The sequence below is a fragment of the Narcine bancroftii genome, chromosome 10, assembly GCF_036971445.1.
Source record: "Narcine bancroftii isolate sNarBan1 chromosome 10, sNarBan1.hap1, whole genome shotgun sequence".
Classification (NCBI taxonomy): domain Eukaryota; kingdom Metazoa; phylum Chordata; class Chondrichthyes; order Torpediniformes; family Narcinidae; genus Narcine; species Narcine bancroftii.
Window position 1 is genome coordinate 101,644,911 of NC_091478.1, and position 12,152 is coordinate 101,657,062.

The following is a 12,152-nucleotide window of genomic DNA, read 5'->3' on the forward strand; positions in this document are numbered from 1 at the left end:
AAGGAATGAGGACTGGTAATGAGAGTGTGAACAGAAGGGGGTTACAGGGAAAATAATAGTGGGGAATGGGACTGATCTGTGAGCTTTTATAGACTTCATGAGCCAAAATGGTGTCCTTCTAGGTCATAATGTGATATGGGAGCATGAAACGCACACCAGCTGGGACTCCACAATGTGAAGAAAGCAGCAGTGAGTCAGCTGCCCGGTAGCCTCCATAGAATATAACCTCAGCAAGTGTCCCCAACTGTTTACATGTGGATGAAGTACAAGAAAGATTACATTTTTTTAATTTAAAAATATTTAGACATACAGCATGGTAACAGGCCTTCAGTCCATAAGTGCCATCCAATTTACATCCAATTAACCTACAACCCCGCTATGTTTCAAACAGTGGGAGGAAATCAGAGCCACTGGGGAAAACTCATGCTGGCATGGGAAAGACGTACAAATTATGGACTGGGCGAGCTTCAAACCCTGGTCCCGATCGTTGGTACAGTAAAGACATTACACTAACTGCCTCACCAACCAAACTTTTTAGTTCATGCAGAAATTTAAATGGTCCAAGATCGCAAGCATTTCTGGCAATGAGGCTTAGCCACATTGTGAATCCAGGGCAGAAAACGTCACAAATCCCATTTGCGATTGAGGCCTCTGCCCCACACAGGGGAGGCTGTCGGTGGCTCAGGTAGTTCTGCAAATGTGTCTGGGGCCAAAGCTGAGAAGATTGGAGCAACTTTGCTGGCAGCTCATCATGCTTTAGCGTACTCAATCTGGCTTGAGCACTTGCGAAATTTATCAGTGCAAGCAGTGGTATTAGTGGTAACTGAGGGAATAACAGGAACAGCAAGGAACCCCTGAAAGACACGTATAATAGCGACAGCAGCCCCTGAAAGACACTTGTAGTAGCGACAGCAGCCTAGCTCCAGGGACAGGATGGCAAATAAAGCATCATTTATTCTCTCTGCATTTGTGTATATGTGGATGCTGCCTTTAAAGAAGTTGTAAATCGGGACCAATGGGTTTTCTTCAAGTTGTCTTCATAGTTTCTCCATGACGATGTTTTCATATTCAGTCACCAGTGAAAGTTCATCTCACTTTACATTCTTAATGAGCATGTGTTTGGCAAACCATCCCTCAGACTGGGGAGGGAGAGTGCAATAGATCTCTATGAGATGAACCGAATTTTTTTTTTACACAGATGTGATTCAAGAGTATTTTTAAAAAAAATGAGAATTAGTCAAATGCCTAAAGATAAAGATTGAATTGATTTGTTTTATTGTCATATATACCAGATTCAGTCAGTGGTGTATCTAGGGAAAATAGCACCAATGGCAAGCACTGCACCCTCCCATTAAAAAACCTGCATCCCACAACCATCGCTCGCCACCACCCTGCCATACACTTCACCTTCCCTACCCTGTCCTCACTACCTCCTCTCTCTGTGATGTGCCTCTTGTCCTTTCATTCTGCTGATCCCATGCCTCGGGGAAAGGGAGGGACGCACCCATGCATCAATGTGTGTGAAGGCCGGTTGGCGACGGTCAACTCTACCTTCCCCTACCAGAGTCCCATCGCAGCAAACAGCAGAAGCAACAACAACCCAGCAATGAGCAGTTAGAAAGGTTCAGTTTGAAGACTGAGATACTAGATTACTGAGGCAAATTCTCCTACTCTCAGGATCTTTTATGTTTCATTTAGGCAGGACTATTCGTGCTCTGTTTTATTCAAGAGAGATACCACGAAGAACACAGGATTTCACTGGGATATCAGCAGGAATATTATTGGAGAATAATCTTCTCAAATCCCGTGCCTTGGAATAACCATTTTAAAATGGATGTTCATTCTCACCAACTTCAGACCAGAAAATACAATAAACCACCTTCTCTCAATGGCTGCTCTTCGTACCACCTGCTGCTCTGTGGGTCTGTTATAGATGGTTCTTGGTGAGGCAGCAAAAACAAAATTTCTGGCATGTAATGCGTAAAGTAAGGATGTACAACTTACAACAAAAAAGGCAAAAACTTGCAAAAATAATTCCCCACCAAAACGAAACAAAATTCTTGATAAAGGGTCCCGACCCAAAATGTTGACAGGCCACCTGTTTCCATGGGTTTTGCTGCAACCTACCACCTCCATTTTGTTCCCACAAAACAAAATTCCTGTTGGTTATCTTGGAAGAGCTCAACCCCCTCCTCCTCTGGGTTTGTTACAGGTGGTTTGGTATATGGGTGAAAAAGAGGTTGAGAACCTCTGCTATAAGCATAGCTTACCAACAGATTGTTCCAAAGTTTGCCAAACTTTTAGCAGTGTAGATAGACTGTGTACATCCACTCACACTCCCAATTTCACACTCAATTCACACATGTACACCCAGAAAAACATCCAGGGGGACTCAATAACCCACCTGTTCAGCAAAGAATGCTGCCAGTCTAGGAACCAAAAAACAGCTGCGACTATGACCCAGATGCAGAGTTGGCACTGAAATAGCAACAGAGACCATTATCATCTCTCAGTTCCCGCCCAATCTGCGGCTGTCAGTACACAAGCATCACAAATAGTGGAGTGCCCAGATGAATTGTGCCAGAACCTGAATTTATGTGAATTCAAAAGTCACTGACCTCCAGAGATTCACCCTCCCACCTCCCCCCCCCCCCCACCCCCAATACACAGAGGTCATTCCCATGACAAATGCTCTCCCTCCCTCCCACTACTAAGTCTCAGGAAAGCAATTTGTTTTGGAGTCGTAATCCACAGTGACCTGAAGGAAATGATGGCACAAAATGGCTGCCTGGAATATACATCTGACTTCCAACAGCGAAGCCCACATCCTGATACATGGAACTCTGCCTGTTCCTTAAAAAAAACAACCTCACCACTGACTCAGATATCTTGCAGAAGGCATGGGGATGGGTCCCAGGGGTGCCAGCAGGACATGACTTGGCCATCCTGCCTTGGCAGCAACGTGGCTGGAACTATTCTCAGACCCATTGGAGAACTGAACTTGAATGGTCATCCTACCAGGTACCATCCGGCCAGGGCCAGCAGCATGGGCAGGTTTCCAGCGCCACCACCCCCATCCATTCAGCGCCTGGGAGGAAGCTTCCCTCCTGCCGCTGAGCTGAACAGATCAGATTACGATCTCTCTGCAGTGCTCAAAGGTAACCGGCCAGGGCAGGGAGGAACACACACACACACAGACACACACACACACACACACACACACACACACACACACACACACACACACACACACAGAGTTAGATGTCGGGCTTTCTCTGGGACGGGCTAGGCGAAGGCAGTAGTTCCCCCCTTTCAAGTGGTTCACAGGGTACGTGCCTTGGCTGCCATACCCTAGATGCTCCTATAGATAGAGTTAAAGGCATTGTTTTTGCAAGCAATAATAACAAATAAATAAGTAAATCAATAAAACCACACAGTTGGGACTGGTACAGTAAAGCAAATAGTGGATAGACTAGAGAGAATTACAGTTGAAATAATAGTGCAAGGGTAAAATCTTTTTTCCCATAGGACCATAACATAGGAGCAGAAATAGGTTATTCAGCCTATCAAATCTGCTCCATCATTCAATCGGAGCTGATCTATATTTCACTCAGCCCCACTACCCGGCCTTCGCCCCATAACCTTTGATGCTCTAGCTAATCAATAACCTATCAATCTCTGTCTTAAATACACCCAATGGCCTCCATTAAGAATTTCCTCTGCATCCCTGTTCTAAGCTGATGCGCTTCACTCCTGAAGTTGTGTCCTCTTGACCGAGACTTTGTCACCATGGGAAATATCTACACTGTCCATACCTTTCAACATTCAAAATGCTTTAATGAAATCCCTCCTCATTCTCCAAAATTCCAATGATTACAGATCAAGTCAAATGCTCTTCATATGATAACCCTTTCACCCTTATGACCTCCTCTGGGAGATTCACGAAGAGTCAGATAACAGCAGAAAAGATCAAAGGGCAGTGAGGGTAATTGGATGGTTGAAATGAACAGGATTGGCGATGTCATGAAGGCTGTTATAAATTTCAACAGCCCTGTCAATCAGTGCCAATATTTATCGACCACAGGAGAGCATGTTTTTGCACACCATACTCCCGTATTCTTACATTCCCATTTCACGTTAACTGTCTATCAAGAGAGATGCGAGCACAGCTCACACCATCACATAAACTGACTATCGTCAACTCCCGCTGTTTTGCGGAAGCAGCCAACATATTAATGGGCACATCCCACCCCTGTCATAGTCTCTTCTCCAATTCCACCCCCCCTTTCCTGTCCATCAGAAGAAACACAAATTTGAAAATATGCACCACCAGATTCAAGGATAGTTTCTTTCCTTATGTTACCAGTCTCTTGAACAGACTTCTCATTCCTAAAAAAATCATACCTTTCACTGTTTAACTGTAATTTTCTCTTTCACACTATATCATGCATTTACTGTATGTCTGATGTGACACAACAGCCTGCAATTTGTATTTTTGTAACTTTATTCCCTGCACATTTATTTTTATTCTTCCACTACTTGCATTTTGTCAAGGTTGAGCTGAGACAATGGTGCATTTTTCTTATTTCGCATTCAGGAACACTGCGGCCCACACTCTTTTGCTCATCTGGGCTTAGTTACCCATTCTTGGGAAGGCACTTGTAGAGCTGCCTTCTTAAACAATGTGTCCACCGTGATGTTATTCCCACATGCTGATGGCAAGAGAGTTCCAAGGTGTATAAGATTACACCTAGAAGATCAGAGTGGTTGCCTATGCGTGGAGCCTCATGAGATGGGGGAGATCTTAAACAGTTTTTTGGCATCAGTATTTACTCAGGAAACTTGCATGGTGTATAAGGAAGGGAAACAAGCAGTAGTGACATCAAACATATAAAGAGGAGGAGGTGTTTGCTGCCTTACAGCAAATAAAGGTAGATAAATCCCCCGGGCCTGACATGATATTCCACTGGAATTTGAGAGAGATTAATGTAGAAATTTCAGAGGCCTTGGCAGAAATATTTAAAATGTCCTTAGCCATGGGTGAGGTGCTGGAGGATTGGAGGGTAGCTCATGTTGTTCTATTCTTTAAAAAGGGATCCAAAAGTAGATCAGGAAATTACAGACTGGTGAGCCTGATGTCAGTAGTAGGTAAATTATTGGGAGGTGTTCTGAGAGATCTTATATTTGGACAGCCAAGGGCTAATTAAGGAAAATCAGCATGGCTCTGTGCTTGGTAGGTCATGTTTAATGAATCTTATAGAGTTTTTTGAGAAAGTTACCAAGAAAATGGATGAAGGAAAGGCTGTGGATGTTGTCTACATTGTGACTGACACAATCCCACATGGAAGATTAATTTAGAAGTTTCAGACACTAAATATCCATGGAGAGGTCGTAAAATGGATTTGAAATTGGCTGAATGGGAGAAGACTGTGTGCCTCAGAGATTGGTGCTGGGACCATTGTTGTCTATATCAATGATCTGGATGATAATGTAGTAAATTGGATCAGCAAGTTTTCTGATGACACTAAGACTGGAGGCATTCTGGACAGAGAAGAAGGTTTTCGAAGCTTGCAGAGGGATCTGGTCCAGCTGGAAAAATTGGCAAGAAAATTGCAGATGGAATTTAATGCAGATAAATGTGAGGTGTTGCATTTTGGAAGGGCGAACCAAGGTAGAACACACATAATAAATGGCAGTGTGGAGGAAAAAAGGGATCTGGGAATACAGATACATAATTCCCTGAAAGAGGCATCTCAGGGTTGTAAAGAAAGCTTTTGGCATCTTGGCCTTCATAAATTAAAGTATTGCGTATAGAAGTTGGGACATTATGGTGAGGTTGTACAAGACATTTGTGAGGCCAAATTTGGAGTATTGTGTGCATTTCTGGTTGCCTAACTACAGGAATTCTATCAGTAAGATTGAAAAATTACAGAGAAGATTTACTAGAATGTTTCCAAGTCTTCAGGAGTTGAGTTACAGCGAAAGATTAAAAGGTCAGGATTTTAATCCTTGGACTGTAGCAGAATAAGGGGAGATTTGACAGAGGATTACAAAATTATGAGGAATATGGACAGAGTAAATGTTTTTGCACACCATACTCCCATATTTTTACATTCCCATTTCACGTTAACTGTCTATCAAGAGAGATGTGAGCTCAGCTCACACCATCACATAAACTGACTATCGTCGCCTCCCACTGTTTTGCGGAAGCAACCGACATATTAATGTTGATTAGGAGAGATAAATATTGAGAGGGCATGGATTTAGGGTGAAAGGGGAAAAGTTTAGGGGGAACCTTCACTCAGAGGTGGTGGGAGTGTGGAACGAGCTGCCATCTGATATGGTAAATGCGGGCTCACCCTTAAGTCTTAAGATTAAGTACATGGATGGGAGAGGTCTGGAGGGCTATGCACTGGGTGCAGCTCAATGAGACTAGAGGAATGATGTTTCGGCACAGACTAGAATGGCCTGTTTTCTGTGCTGTGATGCTCTATGTTTCCAAGGTTCTATGAAAGAATGGCAAAAATATTTAGAGGTTAGGAAGGTGTGAACTTGGAGGAAAAAAAAGCAGCTGACAGGCCAATCCTTGGCCTATCCTCAATGCCAAAATCTATTATCCATTTACCATATATGTCAGTGTATAAGGATGGAGAAGAAGAGCCCCAGAATACAATGTAGGTTTTGCACTATACTCGCTGTATAAGACAACCCCATGTCTGGTATTTACTGCTGAGAACGTACTGCCCCAATAGTCCTTAATCAACCATCCCACTGGCCAGTGAAGTGATGCTGTTAAGCACACTACTAAGCAACACAGACTTGGTTATTTAAAATTTACCCAGTTCATTTCAAGTAATGGCAAAATACTGTAAATTACCTACCATAATATACATCAAATGTTCTCAGCTAGTGCAACATAATGAGAGATTTATTATGATTGGCCTGACGAGGCAGTGTAAACAGAATGCAACCTGTGACCCTGGCTGATTGTTTACTGTTCAGCTGTTGCAAATGGCGGCTGTTAGCTTCGTTTGCTGTGCTGTTATTTTAAGGTATGTTAGACAGGTCTATAATGCATTTTTATTGCATTATTATTAATCCATCTTCCCAAACGTACGTTTCAGTGGAAAAATATTTAGTAGTATGATTGTAGGAGTTATGCGAGTGTTTTGGGGTGTCATCATCGCCATCAGGGACAGTCTAAAACATAGGATATTAAGATTCAAATTTTATATTTAGCATACATGATGACACCTAGTTTTGGTGTGGCATTTTTAAGGTTCAATTTCTGTCTTATATGCTGACATATGCAGTACAACAATCTTGAACAATTCCTCTTTCCATTCTCCCGACACTCCCTCATCTCGTCTTCACAAATTCTTCCACTTATCTACACGCATGCAGATATTTGCAATGGCCAGTTAATCTATCCTCCCACACATGTGGGAGGACACCTGAGCCACCCCACCAGGGTGTGCTTTGTCATCTGTGGTAGGGATTTGGAGATTGGGAAGTGCTGTTGGAGAAAATTGGCACTGTCCAGGCACTGAACAAATGAATTTATTGTTCTATGCATGCACCCCTTTATATTACAGGAAGGATGAAGATTCTTTAGCAAGGGTGCAGAAATTTACCAGGATGTTGCCTGGATTAGAGAACATGTCTTTTGAAACAAGGTTGACAAAGCTAGGGCCTTTTTCTTTGTAATGAAGGGTGAGAGGTGGCTTAATAAGAGGTGGACAGCCAGCTCATATTTTTCCCTGGGCAATAATAGCAAATACCTAAAGACCTCTGTTTAAGGTGAGAGGAGGAAAATTTAGATGAGATGTCTGATGTAAGATTTTTACACAGAGAGTGGTGGGTGTCTATCCAGAAGTGGTGGTGGAATTTGGTATAATAGGGACATTCAAAAGACTCTTCAATAGGCATAAGGATATTAGAGAATAGAGGGTGATGGGTGATTGTAGGGAAGGGTTAAATTGTTGTGGAGAAGGTTTATGTAGGTCGACAAAACATCATGGGCTGAAGGATCTGTACTGTGCTGTAATGTTCTAAGTTCTATTAGATGCCAGAATGATTTTCCTACAAAATCTCAGAATTCAATTATTTTCCTTTCATCTGCCTCAATGCTGTACATACTTGGCAGAGATGATAGGTAAATATTATACTGGTGACCACCTACCCCTAGCACCTGACAATTAATCCCTGTAGAGACTCACTCACCCAGATGTCCCATTCCCTGAAAACTAATGTGCCTTTTGATCAGCCACAAAAGAGGAAGTGAATTCGTAAATCTGAATCCTACCTCACCATAAATATATGGTGATATTACTTGGTACACCACCCAAAATCAATATTTTCCTTTACAATTGCTGGCCTTGCCCATCATCCCCAGAATCAGATGAAGGTTTTGCTTCTCAAACTTTTGGCTAAGTTCAAGTGTAGTTCATCCACTGTGAGCTGATTAACTGGATCTTGGAAAAGCTGTAGCATCAAGAGGGAAGATAAAGGTACCAGGGAGGAGCATTGGAGTGGAAGAGATGGTCTGGTGTGGGGTGGCTGCTGACGCAGGGGTGAATTCATGTTGATTGGGGGAACAATCTAATGTCTTTTCCAGCTGTCCTTGAGAGGACAAAGAATATTTACACTGTCAGGTGGTGGTGAAGGACATGAGCGAAGGGAACCCATTTTCCCAGGACCTCTTTGTCAGGAAAGTGTTGATGGACTGCTTCAAATTTGAGGTGAAGGACATCTACCACCTCCAGGATAACTGTGGTGAGGGATGCACTGAGGCTTGGTGCAGCCAATGCAAGGGTGTTGTGGGCAAGGATGCTATGGGCAAGTCCTTCCGTTACTGGTCATTGAGGGGCTGTGACCGAAGGGAAAACCCCTAAAGCAGCAGTGGGCAGAGGGTAGAAACAATGTTCCAGAGTGATGGCAATGGTGCTGAATAGAGAACAAGTGTAACAATGTATTTTGAAAAAATACATGGATGGATATGACACTAAGGACATAAAAAGACTTTGAATGGTTTTCATTTTTGTAAATACTTCATGGAAAATTAAGTTTATTTTTGGAAAAAAAGATGAAGATTTATTTTTAAACTTTACCTCAGTTATTTGATTAAAAAGCCCAAATAACTGAAGTCAAAGGCATTTTTTTTTCCAATTGGCAAGGTGCCAGGACCCACAAAGCTGGACAAAGCCAGGGGTGAAAAGTGTACGAGAGAAAACTAGCGAAATCCAGGAGTAATGGCTCAATGGATCAAAGACTGGTTTATGTAAGAACGAATGCCAGACATCATCGGAGAAAGCCAACAATATCTTGAAGCATTTGACTCGCACATTCCCTGGGGAAATAATACTAAATTTTCCTCCAAAGATTAACTCCTGAACTTGTAAAATTTTCTTTCAATAATTTCCAGCTGTTTGAAGAGTTTTATCAGGCAACCACGGTTTACATATCACAATGGACCATATTCCTTACTTTCAGCTTGGTTCTGCTGCCGGACATCTGGTTGCACCCCCTTCCCACCCAAATGCAGCCATTGATACGCTGTCTTCCCTTTCTATTCCGAGGGCGTCACCTCCAATGTTCCCTGCAGATCTAGCCATGGCCCACGCCCGTGGAGAAGTGCTTCACCTCAGCAGCATAACTGGAAACACAGCACCTGTTCCTTCATTTGTTCTGTAACAGTGAGATCCACCTCACCACAGCCTCTCTCAACCCCTTCCCTTCTCGAAATTGTCAAAACTCTCAACAGCCTGCAGGAATAAAAGTTTCCTCCAGGCAAGTACTGAGATGGCAATTCCATTGCCTTTGGGCCCTGTCACAAATACTCTCAGCCTCAACTCCTCCTCTCCCTGGCAACTTTCTGAAGCTTAACCATTTATTCACAAACTTGGCATGACATTGGTACAACAAGCCATCAGAAAAATAAGCTTTTGTTGCAAGAGGGAACGAAAGGGTAAGATGTCTTGCAATACCTGTACAGGACATACTGTGAATCGTTGCCGATTGTAGAACATGATGGCTTTGGAGACAGTGCCAGATTCACCCAGGAATAATGGGTGGTGAGCTGAGGGGGGATTACGCACACGGAAATTTAGATCTGATAGCTTTAAGGCTAAAGAATGTGGGGAATTATTTTCTCAGGGCAAAGTTCTATAGTCTCATGGTCAACTGGTTATTTAGGATTCTTTACCTGCAGTTGGAAAGCCTTGAAAGCTTCTACCACAGAGGTCTGTGGATGTACAGTCAATCCATATATTCGAGAGTGAGAATGATATACATTTGGACATTGATGGAAAGCAGGTAGATACAGATTAACCAGTGAAATAGAATTAAGATACAGGAGCAGCCATTATCTTACAAGGTCAAATAGGCTTTGGCATCATATTTGCTACCCATCTATTATATGCTTTTAATTAATACTTTAATAATGCAATTCTTGCAGTGAGTTTCAAAGCACACTTCCTCACTATGACTAAGAGCACCTATTTCACCCTCCTCGACTCAACCTCAGGGGCAGCTCTGTCTTGTAGCTGGTAGAACTACTGCCTCACAACACTAGAAACCTCCATTTCAATTCTGACCTCTGGTGCTGAGAGTAGAGTTTTCACATTCTCCCTGCAACTGTGTGGGTTTCCTGTAGGTGATGTGTGACATGGTAAGCTAATCAGCTGCTGTATATTGCTCCCAGTCCAGGTGAGCTTGTCTGCTGTTGAAACCTTCAACCTACCCTCCTTGAAGTGCACTGAAAGTCTGCCACTTGTACTCAAAGTACCACCAAACTCCATCCATTCAGTACCCTTCTGCTCAGCGACCGGTGTTTAAGCAGCATGATTAGCCCAACACTGTTACAGTGCCAGTGAGTCAGATTTGAATCCATCACTGTCTGTATGGAGTTTGTACGTTCTTCCTGTGACCACATGGGGTTCCTCCAGGTGCTCCAGTTACTTCCCATGCTGCAAAGATGTTAGCAGGTTGATTGATTGCCTGGCTGTAATTGGGCATTGCAGCCCCATGGACTGGAAGGGCCTGTTACCATGGTGTATCTCAAATATAATTATTTTTTTTAATTTAAATGTTTACGATTTGAATGGTGGGAGGATACCATAGCACCTGGAGGAAACACACACTGGGAGAACATAGAAACTCCTTACAGACAGCGCGAGGTTCTAACCCGTCACTGGCACTTTAACAGCATTGCCCTTAACTGCTATGCTAATCCTTCTCTAAATTTTTAAAAAATAAAGAAACTGATCTCAAATGCCTGATGTTACTCCTCTCTCAATATGTTGCCCCTTTGAAAATTCCCTTAATCCTAAGCCAAACCCCAATGTTAATCTTTTTACAATTTACGGCCTTGTTTGAGTCCCGAAGCCTATGGAATTCAGGCTTGCTCTAAAAATACATCCACTTCGTTATTTTTTTTTAACAGAAGGGAATCTGTTAACTCTACCAGCTTGACTTTTATGGGACTCCTAACTCAGAGTTTTGCAGGGCCAAAACTAGCTCTTTGGCCCATCAAGTCTGCACATATCATCAAAGCACCATAATCAACCATCCATTTACACTGATCCCATTTAATTTCTCCTGCATCCTCTCTGATTCCACCACTGACCTACACATTAGGGGCAATTTACAATGCTGTCCTGGGCCCACTCACCTTTGGGAAACGGGAGGAAATCATAGCATCCGGAGGTCACTTACACGTTCGCTGGGAGAATGAGCAATGTGTTCAATTCTTAGGAAGAAAACAAACTGCTTAAGGTTTTGTCAGATCTTGATGGAATGTCCTGTGATATTAGGTCATGGTAAAGATGCCAAAACAAAGCAACCTTTTCCTATCATATTAAGAAAGTGTTGATCATGGAAGATGACTGTCACACCTTGGTCATTCAATTTGTGGGATATCAAGCCTAAATTGGATGTAGTGAAATAGCCGCCAAAATGCTTTCCAGTTTTCCAAAGTTTGAGGTCCCAATCACTTGTTGAAAGTGTTAACAGCATTGAACCTGAATTAATTATTTAAATATATAGTTTGTAAGCATGCAAAATTCCAAAAATGTTCACTAGCCTTCAGGGATTGCAAGAAGTTGAAATAAATCAATTTGTCAGTATTGAACTTTGAAAAAGCACTGAGCATT

General features: G+C 42.6%; 1 protein-coding gene across 32 annotated transcripts in view; it reads left to right on the forward strand.

The window, feature by feature from the left end:
• The window catches only part of LOC138745038 (transcription factor Maf-like), a 374,863-nt gene that overhangs the window by 349,164 nt on the left and 13,547 nt on the right, over positions 1-12,152 (forward strand). Inside the window, exon 3 of one of the 32 annotated variants that reach the window (XR_011345942.1) lies at positions 1,699-1,943. The exons of the other annotated variants lie outside the window; for them this stretch is intronic. The gene's annotated coding sequence lies outside the window, so the exon portion shown is untranslated. The remainder of the gene's footprint in view (positions 1-1,698; positions 1,944-12,152) is intronic. 32 annotated transcript variants of the gene reach the window in all.